At 39.2% G+C, this 13,606-nt stretch overlaps 1 protein-coding gene across 1 annotated transcript in view; it reads left to right on the top strand.

Moving 5' to 3' along the window:
• The window catches only part of LOC117777400 (hemicentin-1-like), a 1,765,934-nt gene that overhangs the window by 1,568,359 nt on the left and 183,969 nt on the right, over positions 1-13,606 (top strand). The window lies entirely within an intron of this gene.

The raw sequence follows: 13,606 nt of genomic DNA on the forward strand, positions 1-13,606 counted from the left end.
CTTTTTTTTTCTTCTTCTTTCTTCTTGCAATCAATGAAATGTCAAAATGAAACTAAATGAAAATAGAAAAATTCTTTCCATCCTCCTCCACAACAGCATCTGAAGCCAATGTATGTATAAGTTTCAACATAAAGCTATGAAGGTGCAAGACAAGAAATAAAATTGTTTTGGTTAGAGCTGATGGAGCCTAATTTTTTCCTTGTGGAGTTGTTTCTTTTCGGAAGTGGAAGGGACTGGAAATCTTTCCCTCAGCGGAGTAAGAGCAGACTAATAATTTCACAGACTAATTCCACTTTGACCCTCTTGACTCGGCCGTTCTTCTGTCACTCCTGTTTTAAAATCCTCCACAACCCGGGGGGCTGTCAGCTCAAATTCCTGACTGAGAAAAATGAGCTTGAACTCAAACAAACAGTTCAGAGGCGAAAAAACAAACACAGGCCATGAGAAAAAAAAAATGGTGGCTGACTGTTCACAGCCTTTACATCAGAGAAATATGCTATAACCATTTCATATGATTTATTTAAGTTTTATATTATATCATTAAGTATTATATCCCATTCACACTCTTGTAGAAGAGTGTTTCTCCTGCTGGAATATTTTAACAAGCAGTTTAAAAGAACAAAAGTTATAAGTAAACTATGTGACGCATTATCTTTTGCATGGAGCAATAGATTCAGCAGATACAACCCTGCAGCACCACACACACACAGTGAAACCTTCAGGTTAGATCACTGACGAGCGATAAGCAAGTTACACAAACTGTGACATTTCCTCCATTCCAAAGTCCCTTCCTCATGCATCGAGCTAAAAGTTAACCCGCTTTGCATTCTTAACATTACTTCCTTTGCCAGAGTTTTCACTCCTGCACGTTCAGTAGACACGGTGAGCAAGTTTCCATCACAACTCTTATAAAAGTTAAATGTGACCACACCGGAAAAATCTCTGAGCGTACCCACGCAACCCACGTTGCATTACGCGTCTGCATGTGAGAAACTGTGGCGAACTTTGGTAAATGCTGGACGGTATTTATCCAAAGTTTTTCAAAGCACTGTAATCAAACATTTTTGTAATGATGAGTCAAAATAAAAGTTGAAAAAGTAAAACTAATCGTCAGGAATGTTACAGTGAAACCATTTCATCACTACTTCACATACTCAGTGATCTAGAAGTTGCATTGACTTGTGTCCAAGCTAAAAGTTTAAATCAGATTATCAGAACCAGAACATCCACATGTGCTCTGCTGTTTAAAAACAACATTCTAAATTGTTTTCTTCCGTGTTCGAGGGAACGTTAAGGAACACAGAAAGCCTGGGAAACACTAAATCAAATCAGCTGTCATTCAATAAGTCCATTAACTGAACTTTTGCTGGTACTGAGAGAACTCAGTGTGTTCATAAAGAACATTTTGCCCAATATTAAGTCCATCAGCTGATTTTTACTTCCAGTCATAATCATATAATTCTATTATATTTGCAGATATTCTGCTGCTCAGTACTGTAGCGTCACAGTGGCATGATTGTGTTGTGTCCTTCTCATCCTTCCTCTTTAAGAGCTCTCCTCTCCGTCAGACATTTGGCATCAAGGTGAACGGTTACTCTTCAACACAATGGATGAATGAAATCTGATTGGCCGCTCCAGGGATCCAGAAAGGTCAGTAATTGGCATGAATCAGTTCTCCAACAAACAAACTGACCTTCTGCATCCAGACGAATGTGTTCAGGTCATTTTAATGAGCTCTCCGTCCAATATGAAATACCAAAACCTTTGGGAAACAGCAAACTTATTGAAAATTACAAACAACTGTACAACACTGCCTCCAGGGACATTTCTATGAAAATCTAATTGGGTTATTTCCAGGCAAACCATGGATTGAGTTTCAACATCCAAATTAAACATCCAAAAGATTGAGTTGTGATAAAGAGGGACACCTATTTAAAACCTGGCTGCACACTGGTCATCTATTGTTCCTTTATTAGCTGCTGAATTAGGTGTTAATTAGTCTGTAAACTATTTACTGCAGCACATGAATGAGAAGTGTATATTTCCAAGGAATCATTTATGCAACATCTGATGCAAATCAATAGCTTCTTTGTCGTTTGTATGCACTGGGAGTGAAGTCTGTAGGTCTCTGAGAAACAATTACTTCCAGTTAGGTAACACAGTGTGAGAGCGAATCAAACCCAGATGGCATTCTGGCACATCTCAGTGGACGGGAGCTCCTCCAGGAAAAGGAAGAGAACCAATCACCAGGCTGAGTATTGTGATTCTCTCTGTGTGTCTCTCAGATGCGCTGCCTGCTTTCACTTTCAATGAGCTTTCACCAGTGCAGTTTATTAGGTTAGAACTTGTGTTTCATTGTCATGATCATTCTGGGTGTGAAGAGCGAGGACCATGTGAGCTGATGTTTCTCTACCCACATGTTGATCTGCTCTGCGTTTCAATGTTTTCCACAAATTTTAAGTCGTTCATCCATATTTGAAAATCAATAGATAACTGTACCTCTGAAATTGTCATATTCTTGGATCCTCAAGAGAATTAGGCTACAGCAAAGGGATATGTGATGCTAGATCAGCTTAACATAAGCACAGACCTCTCCTGTGTTTTTAGCAAGACACCAACAGCAGTCATTTATTATTCATAAGGTTTATTTCCTGATGAAAACCACATAGAACACATTAGTTATTAAAATGTAAGTTTTGCAAAACAATTTGTCTCTAAAAACAAAATAATTCACAATTATTTAATCTTACAGTCCTGATGAAAAGAGCATTGTCCACATCAATAAATGGTTTTAAAATATGTTTTGAACTGCACAATAAAACATTGGGGAAAACATTCAAAAAGACATGAAATAAAATGTCAGAGCTGCAGTATTTGGCTGTAGCTAGTGTCTCTGTGTGTGTGTGTGTGTGTGTGTGTGTGTGTGTGTGTGTGTGTGTGTGTGTGTGTGTGTGTGTGTGTGTTTTGTGACAGGTTTGCAGAGGTGATGATTTCCCCACAGACCTCACACCTCATTATAGTGTTGGTCCTGTGCTCAGTGACACTCCTCTGGGGCTTTAACACAGAGAAAAACAATTACAAGTCTCATCTTATGTATTTTTTCACTGGTATCACTACTGATACTTAGAGTCGTCCCTCGGCTGCTGTTTGCGAACAGCGATTGTTGACATTGTGTTTCTAAACTAAGAAATTTGTCTCATCTGCCGCATTACCTCTGAATTTCTATTCCTTTACTTCAGCCGGCACAGGTTTGATCCTTTGACGCTTGCAAACTGAGTTAGAGAGCATGTGGCTCCAGGCTCATCCGAGTCTCAAATGGTCTAGAAGATTCACTACAGATACCCACTCAGCCATGAACACACGCTGCCAGTTCTCCCTCCATTACACTCAGCCATGTGAAATTAATTAAAGTCACTGCTTTTCTGTCTTATTCAGCTATTATTCAAAAAAGTCAAAAGCTGGAGCTTTACTGAGTTCCTCTTCCAAGCGGGTGATTCATACCACATTTTGTTTTCCTTGCTGACTAAATGGATTCTTTGTAGATCATTGGCTTTTGTTTACTTGTGTCAGTTTCCATTCACAGTTGGTTGATGTGTTGTAAGTAACGGAATCACTTGCCTTGTCCAACAGGATTTTACAATACAGCGAGTTGTAGTTTCACATAATTAGTCCACACTAGAGGGCCATTTGTGTAAAACAGAGCAAAGTAGTGGACTGTTGGTTTTAATGTGATGCTGGTGGAGCAGTGTGAGGATGCAGCCTCAGGGTTACACAGTCAATGAATCCCGTCAGGTGAAACTAACGTCTCTGTGGTTGCAGTTGTGCCGCACTGAAAATCCTTCAGCGTCCCGTTGAGGCCTCAGTTCGAGGAGCAGAAGAAACTGGCCGAGCAAAGATGTGAAAAAGTAAAATTTTCCGCTCCTCTCACCAGCTTCTGTTGACATGACTCTGACATTACGAGGCGAGCTTTACTGCTCTGGTCGGGCTGATTTGCAGGAAACGCTCAGAGCCTGTGGTTCTGGGAGCATCTCACTATGACTGTGTGACTCTCTGTAACGGATATGTAAAGGACGACAGGACTTTTGCATACGTAAATATAAATACACACACAAATACATATATACACAGAGAAACATACACACATCGCATGAATTTATAGATGTACATATACACACACGTATACATCTATATGTATATAAACACACACACACAAAGTCGTGTCTCCATGACTTCAGAGGACATTTCATTGACTTACATTGATTTCCTGGAGACCTATTCTAACCTTAACCATAGTGACTACTTGTCTAACCCTCCACCTAACCAAAACCTAAACCTAAGCTTAACCTTAACCTAAACCTAAACTTTAAACATGTATTCACCTTAAAATTTAATAGTTTACCTTAATGTGGATTAGAACGAGAAGTCACCACAAAACACCTTTAGGTCCCGCAACATTAGTAATACCTGGACCACACACACACACACACCCTTATATGCATACATTAAACTATATAATTTGGTTGTGAGCTGCCTGCTGAGCCCTACACTGCTGACACTAACGTCAGTTCTACCTCCAGGTCACAGTCTGCCCTTAATGAGCAGCCACTTGCAACTTTACTGCAGCCAAGGTAAATGGAACAGCAAAACTAAAGACTATTAATGAGTGGAAAAAGTTTGAGCTGTACAAACTGTGCAGAAAGAGTCTATGATTTGTGATGTTCTTCAGTGCAATGTTGAAGTTGAACGTCTCAGGAAAACCAGAGGGATTAGTGGGTTGGTCGAGCAAATTACAAAAAAGTATGCTCTCTCAGTGGTTATACAGAAACTGTAATTTTGGATTTATATGCCCATATTCTGAGACATCTGCTGTCACGCCTATATAGTCCTGATCGGATTACTCTAAATAATCCAACGAACACTTAGTTTTCACTGAACTACTTAGAAGATTGTCACTCTGAAGACAGTTTAAAGGCCGTTTTTCACATCACCTACACAAATTAACAGCAAAATGTACAATAATTCACTGTCAGCATGAATAGATACTGATTGAGGTTGTTAAAAAAATTATTTTTGTAACTTAGGTGAATGTTCCATTAATATATAAATGCACACTCACATGGATTAGCAGCTCAGGCTCGTCTATAACAAAGTACCTGTTGGTTGAGTAATTTAAAGACTTCTTGTAGCAGCCAAATCATGACTGAACAAATACTGATTATATATTGTTTTATGTAGTAGACGTAACTACTGGCTGTGTTATATTCAGAGGCCAATGAGAAGTGTCCATCAATTGTGCCTGGTCAGGCAGAGTTTGACGATTTCTATGGGCTCTGGTTGACTCATCAAATATCCAGTGTGTTTAGGTGCACATGGTAAAATGTTTGGTTTGAAGCCTTGTGAGAAAAGAGGAGATATGAGCCAAACTGATCTTTTTCTGTCTCTACACTTGTAGTGTTGTCAGGGTGTTTTTTTTATTTTTTACCAAAGCTGCCTCATTGTGGTCTTCCAAAAGCATTCGTCTGTTTCCCCCTTCATTTCCTGAATTCCTTTTTAGGAGACAGTTAAATGCAGCTGAACTCTTTATTTAACTGTGTGGAATTTTACGTGTTTATTTCTTTGTGAGGGTTTTTTACTTTCATCAAGCTGATGCTGTTCCCACTGATCCACTGGTGCTGCTGCAAGTTGATATAAAACTCTGTAGTAAGCATCTGCCTTCGTTTAACGAACCATCGATTCAGTTTAATTCCCTTGTAGAGTACTGGTGCTCTCTAACACTGAGTGGTATTGAGTAATGTTCAAAACAGAGAAGGTTCTCCAGCTCTAACTTACATGATCTGCTGAAGTCTTTACCATGTGCAGAGGAACTAAGAAACATAGAAGAATTGTTTTATATACTGAACAATAACTGAGGGAAGGACAGACTCTCAAATCGCTGCTTTTAAGCATATATTCCACTCTATGATCAGATTTTACAGACCTTAATTATAAAACAATGTTCACATTTGGTACCATATTTACAGATCCTCAAGAGAAATCACGTCATGCAATGTGGGCTGTGGGCAGCAGTCCGTGCTGTGATTCAGCCGAACTGTGGTATCCTACTTTAACTAGTCACTATTTAACCAAGTTGCCAAAGTGGCCTCAAGGGTCTGGCTGTACGCCCCCACAAGCCTGTACCTCCAGGATATGAAATATGCCATCCATTCATTGCTATGATTATGTTTCAGCCGAGGAGACGACCTTTAAAAATGTAGCCCCGTAAATGCTGACAGGAAAAGATCAACAAATAAATATAATTTATATGATGCCAACCAGCTCGTATCTATTTCACTCTTATAAAGACAATATCCCTATTCCAAGAAATGTCATAAACTGCAAATAAACTACTACTATTACTACTACGACTATTACTATAGCTGAAGTTGTAGTAGTTAAGTAGTAAACGTATGCCTATTTGAACTTCAATATTGTTGCATAATCCCCTGCATAAGTTTTCACTGCCTCCTATGTCTTTACTACATGGAAGTCTTTTTATAGTAGAAGGAAATTAAATTTAACTTACGTGTCACCAGAAGGTGAAAATAAGGTAAAGGGAAAAATCGGATCGGCCTCTCCGGTGTCAGGGCCCCATATACACGTTTTATGGGGGAATCTTTAGCCTCATTCCATGCTGCCTGTCTCCTGGTTATATTCTCCGGTTACCAGCGATCCACTGGAACACTAACTGTAAGTGAAACCGTTGACAGCCTGTGATACTGAGTGACAGCTCATGGAGATGGGGCACCAAAGGTTGGGCGGATTTGCACAGGCCCTAATTTTATCCATGGGAGACCGCAGATAGACGGTGCGCGGCACGAGAAGGCACCTGTGTAGCATCTCTCCGAGCAGAAAAAAAAGTGTGTATGTGAGTGTGAAAGCGGATCAGCTCTTCATCATTTCACCTCACGCGTAAACAGCCCCGCTAACTGCAGCTAGGGAGAAGTTAGCGTGTAATGTTTTTTATTGATGTAACCGATCACAAAATGCCCTCCATGGGGAAGAGCCATTGGAGAGTGGCAGCCTCAGCTGCTCTCCATCATAAAGACTATACTCTGGGCATCTTGCTGCCCTGAGGGACACTTCCTTTGGGCCTGAGAAGGTGCTGCTGTGGTGGAACCTTAAGTGTTTTTCCTCGTGCATGAACTCCCATATGTATTTTTACATAGACAAACATATGCAAGTGATGCTGAGACACCGCTAACTCCCCATCTGAACAACTCTGCAGTTGTAGCTCAAGTTGTTTTGCAGATCTATTTCTTGTGTCTTGCCAACAGTAAAGGAAGTTGGCCATTTTGAAGAGGACACTTCGTCTTTTTAAACTAATGTTTAATTAAAATCGTCTGAAACTGAAAAACAGGTTGTGAATTGCAGAATGTCTCATCTCAGCACAGCGAGGATGGAAAATTAATGTGTCAGCTGCTGAAAGGGCTGAATCACACCGCAACATCTGCTTCATAGTATCTCTGTGGCGAAATGTTCACAGGCTTGCCAACATGTTGCCATAGTCACCTCCTATACCTAGGGCATAATAAGCCTCTCTATCCCAGACAGCACGGCTCACAGCGCCAGGCTGATAGAATATCAAACTTGAGAAGCTGTAAAGCAACAGAAGGCAATCAACGAACAGGATCCAGTTCCTCAGGCTGCAAAGTATTTAGATAGATGCCACAAGAGGTGTCATGTGCCCTTAGACCCCTACTTAGTCCGCTTTCTGGTCATTTACTAGCCTTCGCTGGCTGTTTGTATGGCCTTACCACCTGCTGTCCTTTCCTGCTGAGTTGAGTTAGAAATGAAGCCATCATAAATCGATTCGCATTAGACGGAAGAATTGCGCCCCTCGACAGCCCCCTCGCTCTAACACTGCTCTGCCGTTCATACCAGTCATACATTTAGTTTAGACTTTAAGCACAACATTTTCCAGGTCCCCACGTGTACTGATTCATCAAAACCTCATACATGGAAACCTTGGAGACCCCCACTTACAATTTCCCACTTGCCGCTGACCGTCCCTAGCTGTAACTCCAACTGAACCAGCTGCTGCGCCGTGTGTGCACACAGAGAGTTCTTCTTTAATGAGACTGCTGTGCTCCATCATATGGGTAGGCTATTTAGGTCTGGCCTGCTGGCATAGAGTCTACCAAGGGGCTTAAGAACAAGACTTAGTAGAAAGAAGAAGCCCTGCTGGGAAAAGTGATCACTAGAGACAGGCGAGTGGACAGTCCAATCTATTCTGAACTGAAAAAGCAGGAACATTGGAAACACAGGAGAGAATGTTCTGGTGGGATCTGATCCAAAGCCAAAAGGGTTTTGGTTTCAAAAATCCTGTAACTATCTCTTGAAACAAAGAGAGAAAAGGTTATTGAGTGTGTTTTGGACATGAACAACATATTCAGGAGAGGTACTAAAATGTGATGGGTAAATCTATGAGCGACTCAGAAAGGAAAGCTGAAGAAATCCCAAGGTTTTTCACTTAATCTGTGGCTGATGTGTTAACAGCACAAATAAAATACCGATGCCAGTCATGAAGCTTAAATTATGCACAATATATTGAATTAATCTGGAGAGAAAATCATGTGTAAAACAAATCCCTATGAGAGTAGCCGAAGTTTTGAAAGCTATTTATTTTCCTTTGGATCCTGTGCCTGACATGTGCTCTTAATGCAAGAGAGACAAAACTGATTTTGCAAGTTCATGTTTCTGTTTATTTGAAATCGAATACCTGATCATGATCCCATGATAAAAAGCGGAAGCCTAATTGCTAACTTAACTTGATTTTCCAGTCAGACTGACAATATTAAATTTTACTGTTTTTCAGAAGCATCAAAGAAGTTTGTTTTACTCTCTTTCTGTTTGGCAATTTTAAAGTATAAGGATAACATTAGTAACATCCTTTCGCACTGTGGTGAGTCAATGTGATGTGGCATGGGACATTATGAGTAAGATCTATTTTTCACTATTTACAGTATTTAGTGTCATAGAATCTCTTTTAAGACTTAATACTTTCAAGTTTACGCTAAAGGAGAAACACAAATATCTCCAATATGACAACGTTAAACAAGAATTTAGAGACAAAACAACACAAGTTCCCTTACTTTCCATTGCCCTGGTTAGTGAATATTAGAAAGAAAGTACTATTGGAAGAGAAGGGATGCTCAGCCAGTAACATTTTTAAAATACATTTGAAAACAGTGTGTTGACCTCTGCAAGACCTAATAACTAAGCACTACCTTCACAGGAGAGTGTACAAGATGACAGAATAATCCTACTTGATTAGACACGATAAAAAGCACAATTTTATAAATCCAATGTCCTACCCTCACATAAATGATGCTTTTATGAAGGTAATAATGTTTTATTTTTGTGATCCAGAAAGGGGCTAATTTTATTTTATCCAGTTATATTTTATTGCAATGTATTCTAAATATTTCCTCTCAGGGGAAGTATAAAAGTTGCTAAAGCTAAAATTTTCACTGAATCAATCTTGGCAGTGAAAAAAGACGAGGTACATTTAAAGTTCTTTTTCAGATGTGTTCATCACGAACAATTGCAATCTCGTCTCTGTGGTAGAAGAAGTTTAAAATAAATTCAGTATGTTACCTTGAACATTTGAGGGATACACCAGGGACACGTCTTTGGTTTCAAACAACTGCACACTTGAAAATCTGTGCAGCAGTGTTACGAATTTTTGGCAGCCTTTATTTGTCGACTAATCACATCAGACTCTTGTGTATAATCAAAGCTCATATTAAACCTCCTGAGCACAGAGCTCAGGGTCTCATGCACAAGGGTTGGATTGAAGGCCCAATAGAAACATAGATGGAGATTAGAGGCTCTGGACCGAGAGCCAGTTGAGTTGGATGTGTTGACAACAAAGAGGACGAGAGTGACGTCCGTGTTGTGTTGGAGAGGTGTCGGATAACGACTGAGGTGACACTGAAGGACAGTGCAGATGGACGGGGGCAAAGCAAGTGTCTTTTCACTTTCGTGCCAAAAATGATAATTTATAGGGTGGGAAGGCTGGATCTGAAATTACCTGCACATAAAACCCCAAATATGACTTTGAACACTAACTGAATTTTACAGCGATACTCACCATGACACTAAAACAACAACTTAAGCATTGATTAATCTATAATAACATTCTAATCATGTATTACTGTATATAACATTATATCAAAGGTAATTTTCTGCAGAACAAGCACTTTTACTTTTTATACATTAAGTAGGATTTTGAATGCAGACTATTTTTTATACTGGTCCTTTTAATTAAGCAAATAATCTGAATATTTCGTCCACCACTTAAATCTGGACAAAAATCTGTCTTAGGTAACTATTTTCTGATAAATATTGGTTGATTTAATATTTCCTCAAATCAATAAATTCAAAGTGGGCATTAAGTGCAAGTCCAACCAGTGAACCAAAGAGTAGAATGAGGTCCCCAGAACTGGTCAGGTGGAGGCAGCGAATATTGTACTGAAAACATTGGTGCATCACAAAAGAAGATACTTCACATGTGTATTCAGTATATGCATGTGCACTCCTTCTGGTTGGAAGAGACAATTCCAAGGCACAGACACAAAGTGGGGTGATGAGTCATGGGATCGAGCACCATGACAGTAAATTACTCTAACACACAGTCCCCACTTTGTCTCCTTCAGAGTCCCATGGAGGATTTTACCCTTTAAAGCATAAATCTTTCTTTTGCTTTTTAGAACTGACCTTTGAATTTCCACAGATCAAATATCGGTGGTTTTTGTTCGGCGGAACGACAAACATGTGCCAGCGTTATATATCGTACAGAATGAGTTGATAACTGACCCTGGAACTAATGTGAGATTTCAGCGAGTCCTTTCTGAGTCATACTGTATCTCACCATGTGCATTCATGAGCAGCGATCTTCTATTTGAACGAGACTGGTTTTAATCTTTAGAACAATTGAAGCTTTATTTTTTAAACAATTCATTCCTGGTATTACTACAGTGCCCTAAAGATGAATTACACAAGGATCCAGTCACTAACTGCATTATTAAGAAGAGTTTGGCTCCTACGAGAGGTAACTACAACCAGATGGGCGTATCAAACCAACATTATGCAAAAACACTGGTGAGAAAAGGCCTAAACAACCGGTTTGTGTGTTTCTAGTAATATCACCGTTCACCTAACACTACGGAGGATATTCAAATATACTTTTATTATATATAATACAATATGAATATTTGTATAGTTGCTTCATTTACCTACAAAAGGCTAAACCAACTCAGTTGGATATTGGGACGAGTCCTCCACTTATGCTCTTTAAAAGGTTAAATTTCTGTCAAACGTCCTGTGAAATTGACTGATTTCTTATGGGTAATCTGCAGCAGTAACATGTCGCTCAGGATCTAAGTCCATCACCCCTGGGGAGCTTTTAAAGAGGCAATGTTGAAACTCGTGTGTCCAGGCATGTCAGCGAGGAGACGGACAGCTCCAACAGGTGGGGAGGATATAAAGTAGGAGGAGCATGAGCCCTTTTATCCCGGCACAGAGGGAGAAAGTGGTGTGAGAGGGATTGCCCCAAAAATAACCTGCCGGGTGCGTGGACAGTGGCACTATGATGCAGATCGGGTGAGAGCTGCTGAGAGAGATGGATGGGAAAGGGGCCACATGGCAAACTGTCATCACGTTCATAAGACAAGTATTATAAACTGTAAATGAATAGTTATTGAAAAGGCTAAATTATAGCATTTCTTGTTGAGGCAAGAATGTGTGACTTTTTTTATCAGTGGAAATACTGTGAATCCAATTTAGAAATGTTTGACATTATAAATTTTGGAAAATGTACCACACAATATGTGGTCAGAGCAAATGTCAACTCATACAACCTTGTCTCCGAGAAATTATGTTTGTATAGAAGAAATGTGGGGATTTGCAAAGACGCTACGGGTCGTTTGGGGTGAACAGCAGGAGAACAAAGCGCTGTCAACTCAGCGGGCAACTGTCACGCCAGCGACCGGGATTTACATCTATAGTCATGACATGTGGTTAAGTTTCTTTTCCGGGGCTATTGGGTTTCTTGTAGAGTTGTTTGATGCCTAAACATAAATGCGTGTACATTGCACAAACATAAACAGTACCTCATAAAACTGCACATTGCATAACATTGACACATTAAATAACAGAATATCCAACTACAGAACAGCTTAAATTATCTTTAAAAGAAAATGTAGATATATTGTTTGTTTTTTCCCTAACAAACAAAAACTCTTAACCGAGCAGACGTTTTCTAGACTGGGTCGATCTGTGTTAATGGTGCAGTTCCAAGGTGTTTGATACATCAACATGCACATTTATACTGTAAGATATTAACTCAAAAAGGAAATACGAGCTGCCCTGTCTGATTTGCTGCGGCGTATTGCTAACTTATTGGCTTTTAATTTCATGGCCTTTTCAGCGTGAGCACAGTTAATCTTCTGCTGGCGCTGGTTTTCTGCAGAGTAAAGTGCTGAGTTCAGAGCGGCTCTATGCTCTGACGATATGAACTTAAAAATATCCAAACACACCCCTTCCTGTCTAATCACCCTTTCATCTTCTTTCAAGTGTTTTACTCTACTGTGTTCATTTCTATTTTTGAATTATTCCAAGGAAATGCGCACACGTGGTCATAGGCAAATCAAAGTATTTCCAATGCAAATAGACATTGTTGCAGCTGACCCCAACATCATTAAGACTTGACTGATAGGGAGGAGTATGATGTATTGTTATCGTCTAAATGTAAACGTGATAATGGTAAAAGTGTAAAGTTTGATAATACTAATGTTACTATTTGTCAATTTTATCTTTAACAGTTTACTTTGTGTTTTATCTCATTTTTGGCTAATTAATTATGCTCGAAATACTATATAATACTTTTCCCATTAACAAGGTTTGCTAAGCACATACTTATAATTATCAATCCTGCAAAAGAGCTAATACTTACAGAGTGTGATCAGACAGTTACTGCATCATGACAGGAAGAGATTGAAAGGATTTAGGAGGAACTGGATTGATTTACATGAAATTATCATATGCATATTATTCACAAAATAATATTTTTTATATAATGATTATTTTCAATATCACAACAGTCAAAAGATGTATAAAATAAAGTTATTGAATAAAATATAAGCATACCCAAGTCGAGGTAACGAGGGTGTGAAGAGCATAAAGTAGCAGTAAAGTGACTGATATAGATATACCTAAGTATATAGGATATATCAATCCATCTTACTATGATAAATAACATTAATGATATGAATATTGCACAGTGAATCACGTTATATACACATGGTGCTTAGCTTCACTGAGATAAAACAGCTTAAATACTGTATATTATATACTGTTCATCCCCTCTCCATCACTACCACCATGTTTTACAGACAGAAGGATCCTCCTGCCAAGCAGCAGCTGTACAGGTAGTACAAAAGTAACTTTTAAGAATAGTATCACCTTGTAAAAAGATCCAAGTCACTTATAAAGTAACAAAAGGTTGAAATCCAAGAGGATGTCTTTATTTTAAATTACAGTGGGACAGGGAGTCCCGCCACGTGTG

The sequence above is a fragment of the Hippoglossus hippoglossus genome, chromosome 16 (assembly GCF_009819705.1).
Source record: "Hippoglossus hippoglossus isolate fHipHip1 chromosome 16, fHipHip1.pri, whole genome shotgun sequence".
In the NCBI taxonomy this organism is placed as follows: Eukaryota; Metazoa; Chordata; class Actinopteri; order Pleuronectiformes; family Pleuronectidae; genus Hippoglossus; species Hippoglossus hippoglossus.